This window comes from Lissotriton vulgaris, chromosome 6 (assembly GCF_964263255.1).
Source record: "Lissotriton vulgaris chromosome 6, aLisVul1.2, whole genome shotgun sequence".
Taxonomy (NCBI): Eukaryota; Metazoa; Chordata; class Amphibia; order Caudata; family Salamandridae; genus Lissotriton; species Lissotriton vulgaris.
Genome location: NC_141694.1, coordinates 1,237,407,247 through 1,237,431,138, shown reverse-complemented (window position 1 = coordinate 1,237,431,138; position 23,892 = coordinate 1,237,407,247). Strand labels below are relative to the sequence as shown.

The following is a 23,892-nucleotide window of genomic DNA, read 5'->3' as shown; positions in this document are numbered from 1 at the left end:
GATATCATGAAAATGTTGAAAGTATTATTGCCTACGGGTATATTCGAGAAATTAAAGGAAAAGGACTGGGAGGTGGGAGACGCAAAGATTGCCTGGGCAGAAATAGAGGATGAAGAAAAGAAACGGGTTCCAGGGTTAGGCCTTGGGGACAAAACTAAAGCATTACCAGGTTTAATAGTACAGGTCCTGCCCAGATTATTGACGACTAGAAAGGAGGATTGGGATGCAATCTCGTCCTGTAAACAGAAACATGATGAAGATACTAGCGACTTTTATTCAAGATTCGAGAAATGTTTTATTATCAATAGTGGCCTCCAGCCAAGTAGCGAGTCGTACCCACATCTTTTTGTATCAAAGTTAGTCGAGAATTCCCTACCGTTAGTTAAAAATAGAGTGTATAAAGTCGAGAGTACATGGCAAGCAAATACGCCATCCCAGATGTTACAAATGTTACAATATCACCAGAATAGAATTAGGGAAGAACAAGATCAGGAACAGAAACGTATGAAAGACACGAAAATGAAAATGTTAGTAGCCCAGACGGTCCCATCCGACAGTCACAGGAAAGGTACGACCCAGACAAGTCACGCTGCAGCTCCTGTTAAAGGGACATGCAATTATTGCAAGCAGCCAGGTCACTACGTACACGAATGTGCAGTTCTGAAACATAACATAGCGACAGGTAAAACTAAAGAGAGACCGCATCCGCCTAGACAAGATCATAACCAGCATCAGTCTACACAGAATACACAGCCCATGCATGCATCTGCACAGACAGCACAGACCGTAGCAGTACCACAGCCACAGCCCATTGCTGCAACTCAGCAAGTCTCGCAACAGATGTACCAGTATGCCCAGTCAGCTTACCCCGAATATTCCCGATATACATGAAACAGCCTAGAGAGGGAAGGTGGCTTGCCTCTTATCGAGATTCCTGTAGATCAAGAAGGTCCTTATGTACACAGTCAAGTATTGGGGAAAGATAGAAAGTTTTTAATTGACACAGGGGCAAGTCGCACTACAATAAGTCATGACGAAGTTCCAGGGGCACCCCTCTCAGGCTCACAAAATGTTTCCCTTGGTTTTTCAGGACAACCGATTGTAAATGAAGTCTCAGAACCAGTTCCCCTGGCTGTGGGTCCATTATCACGCGTTACAGACCTGTTACTAACAAAATCATGTCCGGAAAATCTGTTAGGAATTAAAACACTGAAAGCTCTAGGAGCTATAATATGCTGCTCCCCGGAGGGGGTTAGACTATTTCTGCGGGATTTCAAGGGTCATTACGTCCTTCGTGAGTTTGACGTCAGATTGAAAAATGTACCTGATTACTTGTGGGCAAAAAGCCCAACTGATGTAGGATGTATGCACATTACACCATACCGCGTTACCCTCAAGGCAGGTGTTGTATTACCCAGAATCAGACAATATAAGTTACCACCCGATGCTGTAGCGGCTTTACTGAAAATCATTGAAGAGCTCATTGCCCAAGGAGTGGTCGTCGAGACCGACTCCAATATCTGTAATTCACCCATCATTCCGATTCTTAAACGTACTGATCCCAATGCACCGCCAGTATATCGGCTGGTGATTGATCTTCGAGAATTGAATAAATGTATTGTCCCACAGTATCCTGTGGTCCCCGATATATCATCTCTCTTGACTGCTATTGATTCAGAAGCAACGTTCTTTACTGTAATTGATCTCAAGAACGCCTTCTTCAGCGTGCCTATTGATCCAGAGAGCCAATATCTCTTCGGATTCTGTTTAAATGGACGCAGTTTCAAATTTTCGCGCGCACCTCAAGGATTCACAGAAAGCCCCAGCATCTATAGTCAAGCACTGAAAAGACAACTAGATTGTATTCAAATGCCAGTTAACACCGCTTTACTACAATACGTCGATGATCTGCTGATCACCGCACGAAGTGAGCCCGAATGTGAAAAAGCATCACTGACAGTTTTACATTTCCTGGCTGACAAGGGACACAAGGTGTCTCCTTCGAAGCTACAATTCTGTGTTCAGCAAGTTGTGTACTTGGGTCACTTGCTGTCCAAAGTGGGGAGACAGCTCACTCCCGATCGCATTCAGTTAATTGTGAACATGCCGCAACCCAAGACACAAAAGGAAGTGCGGGCCTTCATAGGCCTCACCTCGTACTGCAGACAATGGATTCCCCAGTATGCATTTCTAGCTAAACCACTCATCCAGTTAACGACACAGGAGGCAGCGACTTCGACTGTCCTCCCTTGGACTCAGGAACACACACAAGCTTTTGAAGAATTAAAGAAAGTTTTATGCCAAGCACCAGTTTTAGCGACACCATGTTACAGCAAACCGTTTACACTTTTTGTTACAGAACGTGATGGCACAGCGTTGTCTGTCCTCACTCAAGACCAAGCAGGTTCACATAAGCCTTGTGCTTATTTTTCTAGTACATTGGATTCAGTAGCTCAAGCACTCCCTGCGTGCTTAAAGTCAGTAGCAGCAACAGCGTTAGCAATAAGACAAAGTGATTCAATTGTTTTAGGTCATCAGTTAACAGTTCAAGTACCACATTCTGTAGAGGTTTTGTTAAACAGAACCCAGACTCAACACTTAACTATAGCACGACTGACAGGTTATGAATTAACACTATTCCAGCCACACATAGAAATCAGACGTTGCAGCATCCTGAACCCCGCAACACTGTTACCTACAGTTATGACAGATCCAGCTCCGCATGATTGTATAGAAATAATTAATGCAGTAACTAAGCCTAGACGAGACTTAACAGATGTCCCATTGACAAATCCAGACCTGACACTTTATGTGGACGGTTCATGCATGAGAACAAGTACAGGAGAATTAGTGGCCGCGTACGCCGTGACCACTGAAACTGAAATTAAAGAAACACATCGTATTGACACCCTGTCTGCTCAAGCAGCAGAGCTCATCGCTCTGACCCGAGCTTGTATTCTAGCCAAGAACAGAAATGTTAACATATACACAGATTCCCGCTATGCCTTCGGAGTTGTACACGACTTCGGAGTCCTCTGGCAAGAACGAGGTTTTCTGACTTCCCATGGGGCCAAGATACAACATGGCCCCCTTATTCAAGCACTGTTAGAAGCAATACATTTGCCCTCGGGCATATCAGTCATGAAGTGTAAGGCACATACTAAAGTCACAGATTCCGTTTCTCAGGGTAACGACCTGGCAGACCAGACAGCAAAACATACAGCATTGACTTACACCCAGACTACTGATGTGACAAAGACAATAGTCCAGACCCAGTGTATGGCAGTTAGAGATCCCACCCTAGATGTAATTGATATCCAGACACATGCTACTCCAGAGGAGATAAAGAAATGGACCGAACTAGGAGGGATTCAGACAGATCAAGGTTGGGTGACGAAGGGAAAATCTATATGGTTTCTCCCCGACTCAATGGTTCAAGTCATGATAAATACAGCACATAGTCCTGCCCATCTTGGAGAGAAAGCCATGTTAGACAGTTTACAGAATCTCTGGTACAACAAACACTTACGAGCAGCAGCAAAACAGAAAGTGCGTACTTGCATGATCTGTTGTCAGTTCAATCCAGGTAAAAGTGTCCCTGTTGAGCAAGGTGGATTTCATCCTCCCGATCACCCTTTTGAAGTCCTCCAGATGGATTATATCCAGATGAATAGCTGTAGAGGATTTAAGTATGTCCTTGTAATTGTTTGTGCTCTGTCCCGCTGGACCGAAGCATACCCAGTCCCAGACTACACTGCTCCGACCACTGCCAGACAGTTGGTTCGTGAATTCTTCCCACGGTACGGTTTGCCCCGTGTCGTGTATTCAGATAACGGACAGCCGTTCTCGTCCGAGCTGATGAGACAAGTTTCCCTCTTGCTAGGATATCAGTGGAGGTTCCACTGTGTCCGACATCCCGAAGCAGCTGGCCTTGTAGAAAGGCATAATCAGACACTAAAAATCCGTCTTGCCAAGATCTGTCAGGAAAAAGGGGTCGACTGGATAGTCGCCCTGCCCGTGGCACTATTCTACATGAGGATGGTCGCCCACTCGAGATCAGGGCTATCTCCGTACGAAGTGGTCTTTGGCAGACCACCGAATATGTGGGGGACGCCCGTTCCGAAAAAGATTACTGATATTGATTGTAACATGTTGACAGATTACCTTGCCTCCTTGATGTCTGCACTCCAATCATGTCGTTCACAGGTTGCCGCAGCCTTCCCTGACAACACCGATGTAAAGGCGCATGAGGTCCGCCCAGGTGACCTGGTAGTCGTCCGGAATTTCGACCGGAAAAGTCCGCTGGAGCCCCGCTGGAAGTCTCCAAAGACCGTTCTGCTTACCACCAGGACCGCCGTGAAAATCGAGGGGAGAAAGGGGTGGGTCCACACGAGTCACATCAAACTATGCAATGAACTAAAAAACGGACTGAAACAGGACTCTGACTCGTCCACCCCCACCAAAGACTGTGTCGAAGCACAAGACGTTACTGTGCCTAAAAGAGAAAAGACTCCTCAAGAACTTTACCGAATGAAGCTCCGATCTAGCAAGTCAGACAGTTTAATTGTTTAAGTCCTCCCTTAGGTGAATCGGTTAAATAGTTTCTGACATGTATCCCCTAGATCGAGTTAGAGAGAGAGAGGAAAAGAGAAGAACATATTGCAAATCACTTCGTAGTCACTGCATAGTGACACTAATAATCATGTTTATTCTGAGTATTCTAATTATTATTGCCAGCATTCTGCTTCCTATGTACTGGCCTATTTTCAGGCGTGAACAATCTGCTTACAATGTCTCTGCTGAACACACTTTTAGTGAACTTCCTGCACATGAACTCTCTTACAGACTTGCGCTGCGCAACAATACATTCATTAGTATGTTACACCATTCCCATCAGACAAGTAATGCTACAGACTGTTGGATATGTGGCCGACTCCCTCCCTACCAGAATTACAAGGGAGCTCTGCCCCTCTTTCCGTACCCATTCACTCACAATGGCTCCTGTGGAGCATGGTTTAAAATAATAAATTCTTTAGATCCTGATATTGCTGTTTTCGATGGGGGCTGGGTTTGGGGAAACTTGAACTTAGTCCTGCTCAACGTCTGTTATCCGGATAAAGAGGGACTTCCCACTCGAATAGGAACTGATCTAGAAAATGAAGTATATGGATTAGGTAATTACACAATTAGCCTTATGATCCTCACTGTTGAATCTGAAACTGCTCCAGTTCTGCCCCATATGTTAGTGTTACCAGTCACAGGTGAATTATGTGTTAGCAAGAAAGGTTCAGTACACGTAGGTCATAGTAAATGCACTACTGTGGTCGAGTTCAGTGACCATGGTAAATCGTCCTTTAAAGCTATCAGTCATTCCTACTTTGTTTGTGGTCATACCGCATACATACGTTTGCCTCCAGATTGGGATGGTACCTGTTACATTGCCTTCCTTCTGCCACCTGTTTTCCTAGCTCCTCCTGATTACCATAGAAATACGAATCTAGCACCGAATAGACCCAAAAGAGATATTCCCCTTGTCGACTACACAGAAACGGCATGGGAACAGTACACTGATTTCAATAAAGGATTCTTTTTCTTCCTAGGACCTGTCCAAAACAGTAAACTAATACGCAGATTAACGAGAACACTTGAAGCAGTAGTGAACGAAACTGCCTCCGCTCTAGGTAACTTAACAGAGGAGCAGTCTGCTATACGGACTGTTGTCCTTCAAAATCGTCTTGTGATTGACGTCATCTTGGCAGATAGAGGTGGAGCTTGTAAGGTCATCGGGTCAAGTTGCTGTGTTTTCATTCCACAAAACGCACCATCTGTCTATCAAGCTATCACCCGTTTACATAAAATTGCAAATCAGATACATCAGAATCCAGGCACCTGGACTTGGTCCGGTTGGTTCTGGACTACGTTGACAGCTTGGGGATGGAAGATCTTATCATTCCTAGGCATTGGCCTTGTTATAGTATTCAGTTGTTGCCTATGCCTGCAGTGTGGGCCAGCGATATGTGGACTGTGTGCCACATCCTGCATTGAGCATTCCAGTTGCCTCTCGAACAGTCAAAGAAAGAACGACGAACATATAATGTTACAAGAACAAACCGATCGATTTATGAGGATCGACATATCATGAAGGGTCCGTAGGGAACAAGGAGGGAATGAGGTAATATAAATTCTATGGTCATGTTGTGTTCCCTAGCGAGTACCCCACCGACTCCATGTACGAGTTAAAAGTGCATGTAACTTCCCTCCTGTACCAGCTATGAAGACGCAAATACATTTGCGTCCAACGTTAACTTGTCCTCTTTCAGACCCACCATGAATGGGTTTGATGGTCCGTTCCTAAGTATGCTATGCCAACGTCTTTTTGAAGTGTACTCCTACGTTTTTCAGCCTGGCTGAAAGTAGGCCCTGAATCTCTGCCACCGAGCCTCTTTTCTGGCTTCTGACTGCGAGGGCCTCTGCCCAAGCAGCCCCCGTACCCGTGAACTCTGACTTACTTCTAGCGCGGCCCTCCGTGCTCAGCTCAGCCTGCTGCCTGCCAAGATTGACTATAACCTTCGAGTTATCTGTTTTCCTCCCCGAAGATACATTCCAGCCTGTTAGCTTCAGTAAACATCCTTCCTCAGCTACAGGGCTAAAGGGCCGACCTGTCTTTATGCAAGTAATTCATAGCCTCTGTTGCCATGCTTCCATGGAAGGCCCCATGCCCCCACGCTTCTCATGCAGACACTCAGGCGCTTATACACGCACTCACAGCAAGTATAGAACAGCTTCTGCTCTAGAGACCTTTCTGCCCAGATAGCTTAGTTCCTAAACATCAGATATCAGATATGATAGAAGCACAAGTTGATCTGACATGCCAGACTTCTGTCTCTTTCCGCCAGTGTAAATGTCAAGTCCCCTGCACCCCGTCTATCACACGTCATGCAGCTGCGCGCGCATCCAAGCTTTCCGGTTTCCACTGACATTGCAACATTCTGTTAGCACCACCCCTTGGTGCCACCCACTTGCGTCACCTATCAGTGACGTTTCTAGCACACACGCCTAGTTACGCCTAGTTTACGCCTCTTGATGATGTACTAGCACCACGTGTATACTGTTATCTTGTCTTCTCTCAGATGTTACGCCTCTTACATTGAACATTATGATGTAAATCAAGTATATAAGCTATGTATTGTCAATAAACGACGGCGCGCTCATCTATCCCTTCTGACATCCTGTGTGGTGGTCAGAACATGATATCCTGATTCCTTTATGAGGAATAAAACCCTTAGAAACTCTTACACCACGGACTCTGTTTTCCTTCTTTCCGATTGAGTTATTATTGATTAAGTACTTACCTGCATAGAAATTAAGAGAGTAAATTAATTATTTACATCACTCCAAAAACTATCACATATTTTCCTCCAAATAAGACATCATACTCTGTTTTAAGAATTTGCTGCATTCTTAAATGCACAAAAGCAGCATTAAGTTTGAGACCATGCTTACCTCATGAATAATCAGAAGATGACATTGCAAATTCTGTCTTAGATAAGGTACAAGATATACCCTGGTCACAGACCGATCCAGATGAGCACAGCACCAGATTCCATCTCAACTTAGAAACCTCCGTAAAGACTTTGTGAGGCTCTGTGAAGCACTCCATTCTGCCTTCACAAGGTGCAGGATTGTGTTCTCGCATAGTCAAAATCTCCTAGCTTGAAATAGCGAACGAGCTATTCCAAACAGACAACAAAACATGTTGTCCAGGTATACATACCACCTCCGAAACTAAGGCTTATTATTTATTCATTTGCTAGAGCTAGCATAGTGCTTAGAGATAGCACTTTGAGGGTGTAAGGGCTATAAATTCAGATGTTACTATATTTCCTGTTTTCATTGTTATTGAAAAGCTTAGCCGCTTTTTGTTATCTTCTGTGATGTTACCAATATTATGTGCACTAGATCCCAGCATTTTAAAATAACTATTGAAAAATAAATATGTAGAAATATATTCAATTTTTTGTGATCTTGAATGTGTAAATCATTAATGAACAAACACTTTGATTACCACTGCTCCCTAATCCACAAGACTTGCCACCACTCATTTATTAACTGGTTGTGGTTCTGCAGGGCAACAATAACCTGTTTTTTTTACATTCAGTGCTGGTGCATTGAACTAAGTTTACACGTTTCACCTGTGGATGTGAAAACAAACCATGTAGAGTTGAGACCAAGACTCCTTTTACGCAACAAGCTCTGCATGCTCGTAAAATTCTCATTCTGGTCCCTTGATACCATAGAGAATGGGCCTGTCTCATGAAAGACCCTCCAATGGCTTACCACTGTTGCCTTATTCTTGAGTGTTAGCAGTCCATGTTCTAGTGCATCTTAGGAAAGGTAGAATCAGACATTTTGCTACATCTATGCGTTGGGAAAAAGGCCTATCTCCAGGAACCTGCTCGCCTCAAGGTTATCCGAAATGGTCAAACTTTCTTCTTTACTGATACAGCTTCAGCCGAACAGTCTCTGGAAAAAATCTCTCGGGAAAATGAAAAAAGAAGCCAAAAAGAGAAAGAGAACTAATGAAAGGAGACGCTATCCGGAACGGCCAAATTTTCTTCTTCATATATCTATCACTTGTTGAACAATTTCAAGAAAATCTCTTTTAGGAGAAAGAAAAACGAAGTTAAAAAGAGAGAGAGAAAGATAACTAACCCAAGGAGATGTGGGAGACGGGGTGGGGGGGGGAGAGAGGAGGGTTGGGGGGGGGGAGGGAGAGAGGAGAAAAATCACGAGCCTTTTCAAATATACTTACTCGAACTGGAATCTAACGTGCAGATGGACTCTATTTGAATGCATTATACACTTTTTATCACTTCATTCATAGGCTCTCGACCCCTCATTCCTTTTTCTACACTCTTTTTCTTTTCTCTCTCCTTTCCTCTCCCCTCTTTTACCTTTTTGTCTCTCCTCTCTCTCTCTCTATTTTTCAAAATAGGAGCAAATTTAGAAATAACATAGATTAAACTTAGGTTTGGCAGGAGCAGCCTCTCATGAATGCACCCTCACTACGCTGCCCCAAACAGCGGCAGCAAATGCTAGAGGGGTGCTCCCCCCCAAGGGACGGGCTTCAGCAAGGGAGGGGGTGGGGTTGCCTCAGGGGTGGGTGTGGCAACGTGTGTCGTGGGTGGTGGGTTGAAATAAAGGGGAAAACTGCGATTGCAAGATTCGACTTTTTTTTTATTTTTATTTTTTTTGTTAAGAGTAGTTGGAAGGAAATTTCAACGATTGTGAAACAAATTAAGGTAGAGGGGAACAATACGTATATGAGCAAAAATATAATAGTTAAATGCTTAAATTAAGAATTTTATGTTGGAATGTTGATGGCCTAAACAGTAAGAGTAAAAGAAATTTGGTGCAAGAAGAGATCAAACTATACAAACCTAATATAGTCTTGATGTCAGAGACCCACATAAAATATCAGGATAGAAAGTTATTATCACAATTTAATTATGAACTGGTTGTATGCTCAACTCTAAATGAGACTATAAGGGGGGTAGCTATTCTAAAACTAAGAGGAGCTCCAATAGAAACCATTAAAACGGCTTCTGACACTCGAGGCAGGTGGGCATTAGCACAGATGCAATACGATAATGTTAAATTGGTATTATGTGTAATATATGGACCAAATATCGATAGCCCCAAAGTATTTGAAGAGCTAAGTGTTGAACTACTCGAATGGGAAGGCGAAACTATTTTTGCCGGAGATTTCAATTGTGTTATGGATTATAAAATAGACTCTACGGGGCCAAAGAACTTTAAAAGAATGCATAAAGTTAGAGCATCAATCCTGGAACTTGCAAGATTGAATAACATCAGAGATCTATGGCGATCTAAACACCCTATGTTGGCAGGATTTACCTACTACTCTGCGCCACATAGATCTTGCTCCAGAATTGATATGATGTGGGCCTCTGATCAAGTGCTAGACAACTGTGAAATTGAAATATGCCCTAAAGTTACATCTGATCACAACCCATTGCTATTGGAGATTGTATTCAAAGATCTAAATACGAAAGAACCACGTAAGTTCACTTTCCCGAGACACTTACTTGTCGATCCTACATTTACTACACTAGTCAAAAAACATATACAGGAGTTTATCACACTAAATATCAATTCGGCCAGCATAAACACTGTATGGGACACCTGTAAGTGCAGCATTAGGGGCTTCGTCCAACAATATGTATTTAGACTTAATGCTGAAAATCACAAGAAAAATAAAAAACTAACATCAAAACTACTGGATTTGGAAAAGCAACTGGCTGAGGCAACGCTTTACTCAAAAAATAACGTGGAGACGATTAGAGTTAAATTGGCGGAATTACAGGCAGGATTAAAAAAAACCTTGAGGGAAGGATATATTTCTAAACTACAAAAATATAAGCTAGACCAATATGAAGGTGGCGACCGAATCGGGAAGATATTGGCATATAAAACCGCGGATAAAAAAGCTAAAACCAAAATCAAAGAAATAATAGGACCTGATCTGATAATGTATGAACGGGAGGAGCAAATACTAAACCAATTTGTCAAATTTTACCAACAACTCTATACACCAGATGACATACCACATAAAACAGAGATCTCACATTATCTTGCTCAATACCTAACCCCAACGCAGGCTTTAAATGCTGAAGCGCTTCAACACCTAAACTCTAATGTAACACTCGAGGATATTAAACTAGCAATCGATCACCTGCCCCTAGGGAAGGCGGTAGGAGAGGATAGTATACCGATGGAGTTTTACAAACTTTGCTCTCAGGAATTGCTTCCGCTACTACAAGAGGTGATTAATTCAATCATTCTTTCTAAACAAGCACCTGCTTCATGGAAAATAGCCAAAATTATCTTTTTTTTGAAAAAGGGAAAACCCGAAACAGAGTGCGGCTCGTACCGACCCATATCTCTACTCAATTCTGATGTTAAAATTTTCGCGAAAATTCTAGCCAATCGATTAGCTTCTTACATGCCGGACATTGTCAACACCCAACAACATGGTTTTGTGGTAGGCAGAGATACTACTTTGCATGTCAATACTTCAATCACAGCCTTTGATGTTGCGGAAACCACTAACACCCCACTCGGCATGATATTGCTAGACGCGGAAAAAGCATTCGACCGAGTGGGGTGGGAATTTCTCTGGGCAGTATTAAGTAAAATGGGCATTACAGGCTCCTACTTAGAGTGGGTTAAGTCTTTGTATGAAGAACCTCAGGCTATGATAAGCTATGGAGGCAAAAACTCCGCCAATTTCAAGATAGCAAGAGGCACAAGACAAGGTTGCCCCCTATCTCCTTTACTTTTTGCCCTGTCTTTAGAACCTTTTTTAAATGCTTTAAACGATCAAACCAATATTGTGCCGGCTTTTCATGGAGATATAGCTCTTAAACTAACAGCTTTTGCTGACGACATAGCAATTTATACACCCGATGTCAATAAAGCTATGCCAGAAATTATAAACCAAGCACAAAAATTTGGGAGAGTTTCTGGGTATAAATTGAATGTAAACAAAACTCAAATCATACTCAATTATACCCCGGAATCACAAATTTATAACACATGTAAAGAAGCCGTTTATTTAGGCATTAAAATTACTGCCAAAGTGGGGGAAATTTTGAAAATAAACTATGATTCATTTTTAAAGGAAACATCCGATAGCCTCAAAAAATGGCATAAAATACCTCTTAGTCTGATAGGGAGACTTAATCTGATTAAGATGAAAATATTACCCAAGTTGTTGTATTTGTGTAGAGCTATTCCGCTGCAACCAAATAAACTTTTTTTTAAAAAACTAGACGGCATATGCAGCAGTTTCCTATGGGGCTATAAAAAGGCAAGAAGGGCGATTAAATTCTTGACATTACCTATCTCTAAAGGGGGTCTTTCTTTCCCAGACTTTAATCTTTATTTTTTAGCTACATTTTTTTCACGAATAAGGAGCTTGTTAAAAAACACCCCCTCTTTATTTTTTCATCAGTACATGCTAGGAGCCGACTCAAACCAATTTCTGCTACGAGTTCACGACCCAAACTACTTCAAGCGGGTCAAATTCAAGACGGCTAAGCATGCTATAAAAATCTGGGATAAAATTCTACTTATTAGTAAAAGCACATTTTTTAACGCTGAACTTAGATTATGGAATAACCCCGCTCTTCCGGGCGTATTCTCTGATGGTTCGGCGAGCCGATGGATCAGACATGAAATAACCACACTAGGAGACCTCTATGGCACTAATGGACTGACCGATTTCGAGAACCTAAAAATTACCAATGGGCTCACAGAAGATATGCATTTTAGATATAGACAATTGAGAGACTTTTTTCTTAACAAAATGAAAATAACGGAAGTGAAACACTCAGACATTCTTGTGTGTATCTACTCTGACAAAACAAAGTCGTTGATAAAAGCAGGATACCAATGGCTAACTAAAGACAAGGAAGGAAACACAGCTCAAATTGCTGCTAAATGGTCTCGTAGGTTAAATTTAAACATAAACTCGAACCAGATTAGAAACTCTTTAACCCACTTAACTGATATAGTACACTCCTCTAATCTCAGAATGCAACTATACAGAACAACTACTGAGCTGTACTATACACCACAAAAAATATCTAGATGGACCCAAGGACACTTGATTTCAGACAAATCTATGTGTGTCAAATGTAACACAGTCGCGGCGGGAGTTGAACACATGCTATTTTCCTGCCCCGCATTTTCCATCTTTTGGAACGATATCTCCGACCACTGTAGAGCTAACCAGATATCTATGCCGGAGCTTACTGGACAACTGGTTCTATTAGATATTCAAGATACCAACACCCCATATAAGGATATCATAACGATTCTGCTAGCTTGCGCAAGACTAACTATAGCTAGGGGATGGATATCTAAAGAACCCCCTAGAGTAGCAGATTGGCTCGCATTAGTTCACGAAATTAGAACTATGGAACTTTCCTTAGCCAAACATAGAGGCCCAAAAGCTCTTATCAGAAGAGAAAAGATCTGGAAACACTTTTTTGAAGGGCAAGATGGGGGGACAGGCCTTTAATGACTATCTTCTTTGTCCTTTTTTTTTTTTTTCTCTTTTTTTTTTTTTTTTTCTTTTTTCTTTATCTTTCTCGATTTGTTCCCACACATTTACCATATAACTGTTACTTTTTATTTACGTTAACTGTTCAAAATGATATTAGTGGTAAAACCTTGTTAAAACATGAACTGTATTATGGCACGGAAGTGTAATGGTTTTGGTCGTATCTTGCAATAATAAAAATTATTCAAAAAAAAAAAAAGGGAAAAAGGCCTCCTGGTTCCTTATTCCCTTGGAAATATTTCAGTTGCTAATCAGCCAGATAATAAAAATATATGTTAATGACATAATCTGGGCCTTCACTCCTGTAAGAAGACAACAGGAAAAAAGCCTTTGACATCGGTCTTTCGTTGTATTATATAGTCCCACTCAAACGTAATGGGTACATATAATACTCCTAGGGACTGTTGCTTGGATAAGTAGTTAAAAAACTGTAATGTGGTTAAAATATTTTTAACATTAATTCATGGCTTTGTCATTAATTGTAAGTTGCTATATATGCAGGTACAACATTTATTTTATATTTCTTCTCTGTGCAGTTGACCTGAATAGTGTTAGACTTTTATTTTCATCTTATTTTTACACTCTTAAATCAGATTACACTTGCTGTTTAAATACTCCTTCCTTACTTAAAGATTTTTTTAAGTTTATAGCAAAATCTAATACTAGTGGCTGACTACCAAATCTGTATTCTTTCTTCACATTGAGTTAGTAAATGTCCACTTTTGAATAGGGGTCTTACATTATTCACATCAATACAGCGTACAGACCACCATTAGTACAGTATTGTGGCACTTGCGGTAGTCTGGGTGTGACTTTCCAGGTGACTTCCAGATTTTGATTGCAGCTCAGGGTCTCATTATGTGCTGTCAGTAGTATGCCTGGGTATGTTTTGCTGTTAGGTGAGTTCTTCAGTTTCACCTCCGCTTCCCTTCCACCAGCACCTCAACATTTGCTGGAGGCAACTCTAATACCTCTTTCATTTGTTAAGGTTAGCCAACACTTAGGGGCCCTATTACAATGTTGGGCAGAGGAAACTCCGCCTGACATCGTCTCGATCATGGGACGGACCTACACCAGGTCGGCGTTCCGGACCGACTAATTAGGATGCGACCGAACAGTGTTCGGTCGCATTCCTATGCTTTACAATGGGAGCATGTATTCAGACTGGAATGCATGCTCCCATTGTAAAATAGGAGGTGCACTTCATTCCTGCACCTCGTGGTAGTCACCTCAAGGTGCCTGCCTCTGGGTGCAGAGATCAACAGGGTGTCACCATTGGAGCACCCTCGGCCTCCAACCGGAGGCCGTGCACCCAAGGGGGCCCTTCAAGTTCCAACAGCCTTTCTGTGTCGGAAAGGCCGGCACGGAACAGCTGTTGAAACCCACATCGTAATCCCGCGGGCGGAACTAGCCAACTTTTGGGTTTACTGGCCGCATTCCATCTGGCGGACGGGCTCTTTGAGCCCATCAGAAACCATTCGAAGTGCCCGATCAGACTCCTTTCCGACCCATCCAGCGTAATGAGGCGGTTGGAAAGCAATCAGACTGGAATATTACAATGCAGTCGGAAGGTTCCGACGGACGGTCGAAACTGTTACTGACCGCATTGTGAAAGGGCCCTTAGGCTCTAATATATGAACATCTGAATTTAAGAATCACAGTTGGCGAAAAATTAAGATTCTTAACATGGGATCATCCACCAGCTCTACCCGCTGCCTGTCCACTCCACAACTGTCAGGCTGCTCCTGCCTGTAGCCAGCCTCTCTTGACAGCCTGCCTTGACCAGCCTGCCTGGGTCCAGTACTGCCCTATGCTTAGCCCCAAGGTTTCCTGTGCCCTAGGCTCGTACCAGCTTACCATTTTTGCACTGCTTTTCCTGCTCTTCCCCTTTGATGTGTATTCTCTCAGCAGGCGCACTGCCGGCTAGCCAAAGGCATGTCAAAGGCAAGCCGGTCTGCAGCTGTCTATGCCTGGACCGCGCCCAGCACCAGGACCTCAGGCCCTGCCACCATCTGCCACTACACTGCCACGGAGTTCCCGATTCTTGGCCCCGGTCACCAGAGCAACCGCTCCTACACTTCCTCCCCACGATCACCCATGGGGACCCTTCACCTGCCTCCAGTGCCACATCTCATACAACACAGGACCGCCACCCCGCAGCAGACCCCATGCCACTTCTGCTCAGAGGACCACATACAACCCGGAACCGCTCCACTATATCCTGCTCAACGCTGTATCGCTCTGTAGACACACCACAGAAACCTGGGACACCACCACCACCCTCTTCCCTGACATCGCCTTCATCTCCGAAACATGGCTCAACCTCTCCTTGGACCCATACATCGCCACCGCAACCCCTGATGGCTACAAGATGACACACTGAAACTGCACAGACTAACTTGGCGGGGGCATTGCCATCATCTTAAAGGAAACCATTGAAAGCACCATCACCAACAATGACCCCACATACTTCATAGAACACCTCAACTTCCAACTACAGACAGACTCCAAGACCACGATAAGGGGCAGCCTCTTATACAGATAACCTGCCACCCTGAGATGCCTTCTGTGACTCCATCCCTAACCTCATCACCTTTTTAGCCATTAACTCCTACCACTACATCCTACTCTGTGATATCATTTTCCACGTCGACGACCTCTACGACGCTAACTCAATCACCCTCCTAGAGAACATGAACAACATTGGCCTCATCCAACTGATCACTGAACCCGTGCCCAAAGCTTGACACACACTCAATGCCATCTCCACCACCAGCGACAGAATCAAATTCAGCCATGTCTCAGAACTCACTTGGACTGACCATGACATTGTTCACTTCACCATCTCGGACGCACTGCACGCCATCACCAAGCATCACAGCCCCCTATAATCACAGCTAGAGCAAGGTAACTGGGTTACAGTGCATAAAGCCCCTGAGTACCACCCAACCTGAAGCCTCTTCAGACATTGCCAAGCCTTCAGAACTTCTCCGCATGGATCAACAACTGCACCAATTAAATCTCCAGTTAAAACCAGCAAGCACCAATAAAACCACGGGGCTCCGATCAATCAAGCGCAATGGCTACCACCTCGCTAAGCGTTGGCGTGCCACAAGGAACTCCTACCACTAGACCAACAAAGAAGCCCTCGGCAACTACCACTTGTGCATCAAGGAATCCTAGAAAACAGCCATCACAGCCTGCATCGACACTGCGGTCAACCACACGTAGGAACTCTTCAAAATAGTCAAGGAATTTTCCAGCCCGGCAGCCACAAAGAACACATCTACCCTTCCCAAGATCTCTGTGATACCCTTGCAGGCTACTTCCATAGCAAGATTGCCACCTTCTAAAAATATTTCGACTCTCAATCTACAGCTCCCAACCTCAACCAACCAGCACACACACCTGCCGAATTAACACCTCGTGGTCTCCACTAACCACTTAGACTACCACGGCTATCAAGTCTTCCATCCACGGCGGGGCACCCATGGACCCCTGCCCCACCATCTTTTCAAGCTTAGAACCAACCCAATCAGCATGGAACTCAGCAGCCAGGCCCGGACTGGCTATAGCGGGCACCGGGCAATCCCCCGGCCCGTAAAAGAGCTTGGCGGCACTTTCAAACCCCCTACCCCTTGAGAGGGGGCCGGCCGAGCACTTTGCCGGGGACGGTTTTGTTTCCCAGTCCGGCCCTGTCAGCAGCATCCCTGATACCTCCATCTCAACAGCGTTCTTCCTGGACCGATGAAAACACGCAAAGGTCAGACCTCTACTAAAGAAACCCTCTGTCCGACCCCCAACGATCTCGAACATTATCCTCCAATCTCCCCTACCTCGCCAAAGTACTTGAGAAAGCCCTCAATCAACAACTCAGATGGATCTTAACAGAATCCAGAAGGACGATCACCCATGCCCTCATAACCAGTAGACTTGACTACTGCAACCCACTGTATGCCGTCGCCATCCAGAAACATCTTTGGGAAACTACAGAACGTTCAAAACGCCGCAGCCAGACTGGTCCTCGACATCCCTGCCTCAACCACATCACATAGCACCTCCGACAACTTCACTAGCTCCCAGTCAACAAGAGAATAGCCTTCAAGCTCCTCAAACATGCCTACAAACTCTCCACAATGCAGGACCACCATATCTGAACCACAGCCTATCATTCCACGTACCCGCCAGACAACTTTGCTTCGCCCAATTTGCCCTGGCCACCGGCCAGCAGATTCACAAGACCAGAACCGGAGGAAGACCCTTCTCCTACCTCGTCTCCATGACCTGGAACACCCTCACCTCCACCTCCGGTAAACCCTGCCACAGACCCAACTCAGGAAGAATCTCAAGACCTGGCTCTTCGACTGAACCTCCACGCCCAGACGGATCAGTAGCCCCCTGGCCTCCCCAGCGCATTGGGACCCTCACAGGTGAGTAGCCACGCTGTAAAACTCCTGATTGATTAATTGATTTATTGAATTATTGACCGAATACCTGGAACAAAACCACCTACTAGACACCTCACAATCAGGATTCCGTGCCAACTGCAGCACTGAGACCGCTGATCGCCGCCATAGACTACTATCTCCTTGACCATGAAGAAACTGTGGCCCTGATCCTTCTCGGCCACTCTGCTGCTTTCAGCACTGTCTTCCACCACACCCTCATCGACAGACTCCAGAATATCGGCATACTAAAAAACTACTCCGGTGGATCACCTCTTTCCTCACAGGTTAAACACCAATCGTCCAGCTGCATCCCATCACTTCCGAACCCAAAGACATCATATGCGACGTACCTCAAGGATCAACCCCCAGCCACACCCTGTTTAACACCTACATGACCCACCTCACAGCTGTCATCAGATCCCACAAACTCCACATAATCTACTACGCTGGCGATACTCAACTTATCCTCTCGCTCAACGAGGGCCCCTCCACTGCCAAAACCAACCTCAGCAACACCATGACCAACATAGCCAAATGTATGAGAGTCAACAGACTCAAACTCCACTCCAACAAGACAAAAGTACTGATTTTTGTAAGAACACTTCTATTTGAAACTACAGCTGGTGGCCAGGGGAACTCGTACCAACACCCACACCAAAAGACCACACATTTGACCTAGGATCCATCCTCTACATCGAACTGACCACGAAGACTAGTTAAATTAGTCGCCTACTCTTGCTTCCACACCCTTCGCATGCTCCACAGAATTTTCAAATGGATCCGAGTCAACACCAGAAAGACCATCACTCAGGCCCTTGTCACCAGCTGCCTCCGTTATAGCAATGCCCTCTACCCTGGCATCTCCTCCCAGCTCCAAAAGACTACATACCATACACAATGCCGCTAGCAGACTAATCCTAGACTGACCCACATTACCACCACCTCGGAAACCTTCACTGGATCCCCATCCAAAAGTGATGCCAGTTCAAGATCCCCACGCTCGCCTACAAAGCTCTACACAATCGAGGCCCGGCCTACATCAACCATCTGCTAAACTTCCACCTACTCTCAAGACACATGCGCTCCTTCTCACTTGCCTTCACACACATCCCTCGCATCCACTGCTGGCGCAGTGGGGGCGCTCCTTCTCCTACCTCTCCGCCGAGACCTGGTCCGAACAGCACCCTCCCTGGCAAACTTCAGAAAGATGCTCAAGACCTGGCTCTTCGGCCGAGGCACAGCACCTTCTGCACCCAGATACCCCTAGGGATGACAGTGCTGTGTTATACAAATGCTGATTGATTGATTGATGATAACATACCTTGAAGTTACATAATGTATAGCCGGGTCTGGTGGCTCAGTGGACTAATGCGTCCACTGCAGGGGCCTGTGTTCGACCTCATGGTCACAGGTTCGAATCCCGGCGGGTCCACTCAGCCTTTCATCCATCTGAGGTCGATAAAATGAGTACCATTGAGTTGGGTAACAACAAACATCTGTTATTCAGCGCCAAGATACCCGTAGTGGTGAACGTGCGCTTTACAAATACACATGTTATGTTTATGTTATTGGTATTTTTGTAACTAATTATTATGAATTTTTTAGTACATATGAGACAATATTCTGCTTGTAAAATCATTAGTGGAAGCAGATCGTGTTATTTCTCTATATTAAACAACACGTAGCGGACATTGACCAATACAAAGCTATAGACATTGGCGTGTTCTATAGAAGATCTGAGCAGTGGAGATATATCTGTGTACCTTTACTCTGATCCAACCAAGTATAGAAAGAGATAACAAGACAACTGTGGTTGACCTGATTGGAGTAACAAGAACGGTTGTCGTGTTTAGCACCTGAAGTCCCGCATGAGTGGGGCAAACTGTTGTAATAGACTATTTTGCAGGGAGACTATGAACATATATGGAAAGAGGACAACCAACACTTGCCATAATATTAGGAGGGGTTTGTAGTCAATGGACTTGCAGGGCAATGTGAGGGAGGTGATGACACTAAATCGCATCTCAATAGCTCTCAGTTGTATGTTCAGTAGTTCAGCTAGAATATTATGAGTAGTCTGATATAAATATTTATGGTGGTAGCTGACAGGGTGGCATGCTTATGGGTGTAGAATATCATCCCATGGCATTTCCAAATGTTGTCCCACTCTCTGGCAATTGGATGTTTATGGAGGTTCTTCTCGGTGTAATGCAATGTTTTCTGCCTGGGCCCACTTCTGAGCAGTACAATGCCAGGAGGAGATGGGAGTGTGGCCTTCAAGCTCAAAGTAATTGCATATTTGGCCATAAGATAGACTAGATCTAAAATCCAAGTCATAGCCAGTAGGCCCTAAAAATAGCTTGCCCTGATAAAATCTCTCACCATAACGAGTGGGTGAGTAGATTTTTCAAGGCCTGACTCCAAGTCATCGGGGAAGTCCCACAAGCGCGATAAGAGTTAAAAGTCAAAGAGCTCTTCCACATCACCCCGTCCATCTAAGTCATCAACGAGATGAGGGAGCATTGTCTTTCGAAGCTTGGCTCCTCGATTGACCCTGCGCCTGGGCTGCCTCAATGCCTCCCTGAGTTTCCGGGACCTGGAGCGACCCCGCCCACCTCCATGAGCACTGAGACCTTGCATCTCATATTTGGGCCACCCATTCCCGCTGGTGCGCCTTTTGTCCCTCTGGTTTCGGGTGGAGCCCCCACTGGTTGTTTGTCGGCGGCTCTGCCCCTGCTCTAGTCTGGCGCCCTGGATCCATGGATGGATCAGGACCACCGAGAATTGTACCACCTCAACTTTCCGCGGTGCCATACTCCAGGCCAATGCTCCCGGCGCCGCCATGCCCATTCTTTTCCCTGACTCTGGCATGAAGTCGGAGGGGTGTCGTCCGGCACAGATTGGCCCTATGCTTTCCAGTCCGAGGCCCACACCCTATTAGGGCTAGAACTCAGGGAGGATTGGGAGAGTTCGCTGGACCCTGAAAATACCAGCCTAAACCCCAACATGGACAGGTGTGAGGAATTTGCGGGGGCTGGCGGACTGGACACCTCCCCAGATATTGGCATGCTCTCTTCCCCCTACTGTAGCTACGGAGGAGGGGGGACTTCTTCTGCTTTGGTGGTGAAAAGGACAGCCGAGGTCCTGGACCTTAGCCTTCTCTAATTGACAGTCAAGACGAGCGTCTTGCCGGAGGTGCTTTAACCGGGAGTGGCCACCTCAGAACTGCTTCTCCCCTTCAATAAATCCCTCACGACAGTCCTACTGGGGACTTGGTCCAAACCTGCACAGGGGCTCCTGTGAACAGGACAATTGCCCGTTAACTTCCCTGCCCCAGAGGACCCCAATTTCGTCATGCACTGGAGAACTTGGTGGTCCAAGCCTCCACCCCCTGTGTAAATCCTGATGGATGACCTACCACCACCAATGGATAGCAAATCCAGGACGCTGGACACCTTCGGACAGAAAATGTTTTCTTCCACCAGCCTGGCACTGTGGCCTGTGAACACAATCTGCCTTTTGGACTGTTACTCATTTGCTTGTGGGATTTAGTTGGGCAGGTGCTGCCTATGGTTCCGAAGGAGTCCTGGGCCATACTCTCAAGCTCTGGCTGATGGGAGAGATGTAGCTAAGTTCATGATTCGTTGTGGGCTGGACATGACCGACATGCTAGGCAGAGTGGTGTATTTGTCAGTTTCCTTACGGCGCCACACCTGCCTGAGAACAAACTGGCTCTTCCAGGGATGTCCAAGCGCCACTTATGGACATGCCTTTTGATGGCTCTCCTCTTTGGAGACAAGGCGGATTCATCGGTGGAGCGCTTCATGGATAGCAGAGCTATGGCCAGGTTCTTGGCCTTTTCCATGGCCCCTCGCCAACCCCACTCCATCCGCGTCTTTACATGCCCAGACACCACGGCGTGCAAACTTTCCCAGCCTCTCGCTCAAGTCCTGTCTGCTTGGACTCGAGGGACGGGATGGTAGCATTGGACTTGCAAGCAGTTTGTGTCATGCTTCATCATCCGCAACGTCTCTCCACCATCGGACTCGACCTCCTGATGGACTCGAACGAAGGAGGCAGTTCTTAGATAAAGATCTACCGGACAAATGTCAGGATCCAGATAAATATAAAATACCTTGGGGGACCCAAGTAGATCACCTTTTAATATTGAGGACCTCGGTATATCTAAAAAGAACAAGAGGGCAAATGAGAGTAATGGCTCAAACCATTTCCCTAAGTCAACATGTTTCTGCCCCCTATAGTTAGACTATATAGGTCTTGGACATTCTTCGAGTCCAAGGATCCCTAGTGGAGTGGCCTAATCGCCAAATGCAACATATGGCGAATCCAAAAACCCGGGTGAATCCTACCCAGAACAGCATAGGTGAATTACACCTATAGAGGTAAAAATGATATAGAAAAAAAATGTTAAAATTCCTGACGCTAGCATGCGTAGACAGCGTTGTCTCAGTGTGGGAGCACAAGTGACACAGCACTGCACGCCTCTCCAAGAAACAGGATAAGTAGGCAAACGCACATGCACAGAAATGGAGCACTTACGTTGTAAAACAATTATTTTCAATTTTGGACTATTTCTTATCTTTTAGGGGATACCAGCTCCTCGGTCAGGTAGTTGTTTAGTAGATCTTTATTTACGAGTCTGCCCTGGTGGCACTGTCCTACCAGAGTGGGGAGAGGTTGAAGAAGCTGACACATGACACAAACTGTGTGTGAGGCTTCCTCTTCCAAAAGATTGGTCTTCCCACATGTCCTACCAGTATTCCTGCAATGTCCAAATAGGGCTTGGACTTGAATTCCCTTAATAGGAGAAAAAGCCCGGTTTCAAATTGAGTTACCTTACCTTTTTGTGTTGTAGTAGAACCATCTACCCCTGGACTTAGCACTTAGCCCACATCTGAGGAAACAGACTATTCTCTTGAAGTGGGCTTTCACTTCACACCTGATAAATGCTTAAGAACACCTTCCTCTCCCCATATAGAAAGGATTGAGCCTACCTAGTTAACCCACAGGCTGGAACTCTGCATATTAATCACCCAGAGAGTATATACAAGTGATATCTTGGTGTATCACCTAGGTACTATATTGCAGTTAGAGGTCTATGAAAGGTGTTTGAGTTCACAAACCTTTGATGGCTATAAAGTGATGGTAAGGTAACAATCCTATGATCCATCAAATACGTAAACAGATTAATTGTAGTTTAACCCCTTCCGTGCGGCCGCGATTTTCCCCGTGTGCGGCCGCCGGACGAACACGGGCGGGCCATGACGAACCCCAGCCGTCATCAGCACACGAGCACCGTAGTGCATGACGGCTGGGGTTCGTCACCAGCATGGAAGGGGTTAAATAGTGTGTGTACTGCTTGAATGATTTAAAAAATGTGATATATATATATATATATATATATATATATATATATATATATATATATATATAGGATGGATCTTATCAGTTCCCTTTAGGGCCCACTGCAGTTCTCCCCCATGTTAGCCTTACTGCACTTGTTGTAGGCCACTTTGCTTTACTGACAGCACGTTTGTTTTGTGCCACTATAGTTTTCTAGAAATAAGCTGCACATGTTTCTGTTATTCAGTACTTCTTCCTGGGACTCGGTCTTGACATTTCGTTCAAGGTCGAACAACATTGTGCTCTACTTTTCTCTGTGGTTGGTCACTAACACATTCTAACATACAACATAACAGAGCAACACAGCTGCTGCGTTCTAGCATGGCACTTATTATATAAGCCGAGACTTGCCGTTTTGAAAACTGAGAGGAGAATTTCTTGCAGAGAAGACGAGTGCATCAGTACTGCACAATCTGAGATGCAGTCCTGCTAGCGGCAAATGCTAGGTATGGGACCGGTGCTAATTCCAGAGATCGCTGATGTATCAAGTCTGTGCTCACATAGTGTGGGCAGGCTTAGGCAGATATATCTTTCGCCATGACAGGACTGTTCATTGTATACATTTTATTAGTAATGCTAATTACACTGTTAAGTTGTATATGATACCTGATTGCAGCTCAGTTGCTTTATGATGGAGCTTGATAGTTTCAATAAATATTGTAAACTTTTCTCGTGTCTCTTTTTTGTTTGTGAACATGCACGAGGGAGAGAACGAATGGTGAAGATCTGTTACCAATGCTCCCTGGGAGGAGCTAGAGTGATGTGTTCTGGGTGCCAATTTACCTGTCACTCTGGGAGGTTTAAGAGACGGGTATGGCACTATAAGCTCGTCTGATATGGACCCTTAGGTACTGATGTATGGTGACTGAG

At 44.9% G+C, this 23,892-nt stretch overlaps 1 protein-coding gene across 2 annotated transcripts in view; it reads left to right on the top strand.

Moving 5' to 3' along the window:
• LOC147708682 (solute carrier family 60 member 1-like) overlaps window positions 1–23,892 on the top strand; it is a 218,791-nt gene that overhangs the window by 155,341 nt on the left and 39,558 nt on the right. The gene's annotated exons all lie outside the window — the stretch shown is intronic.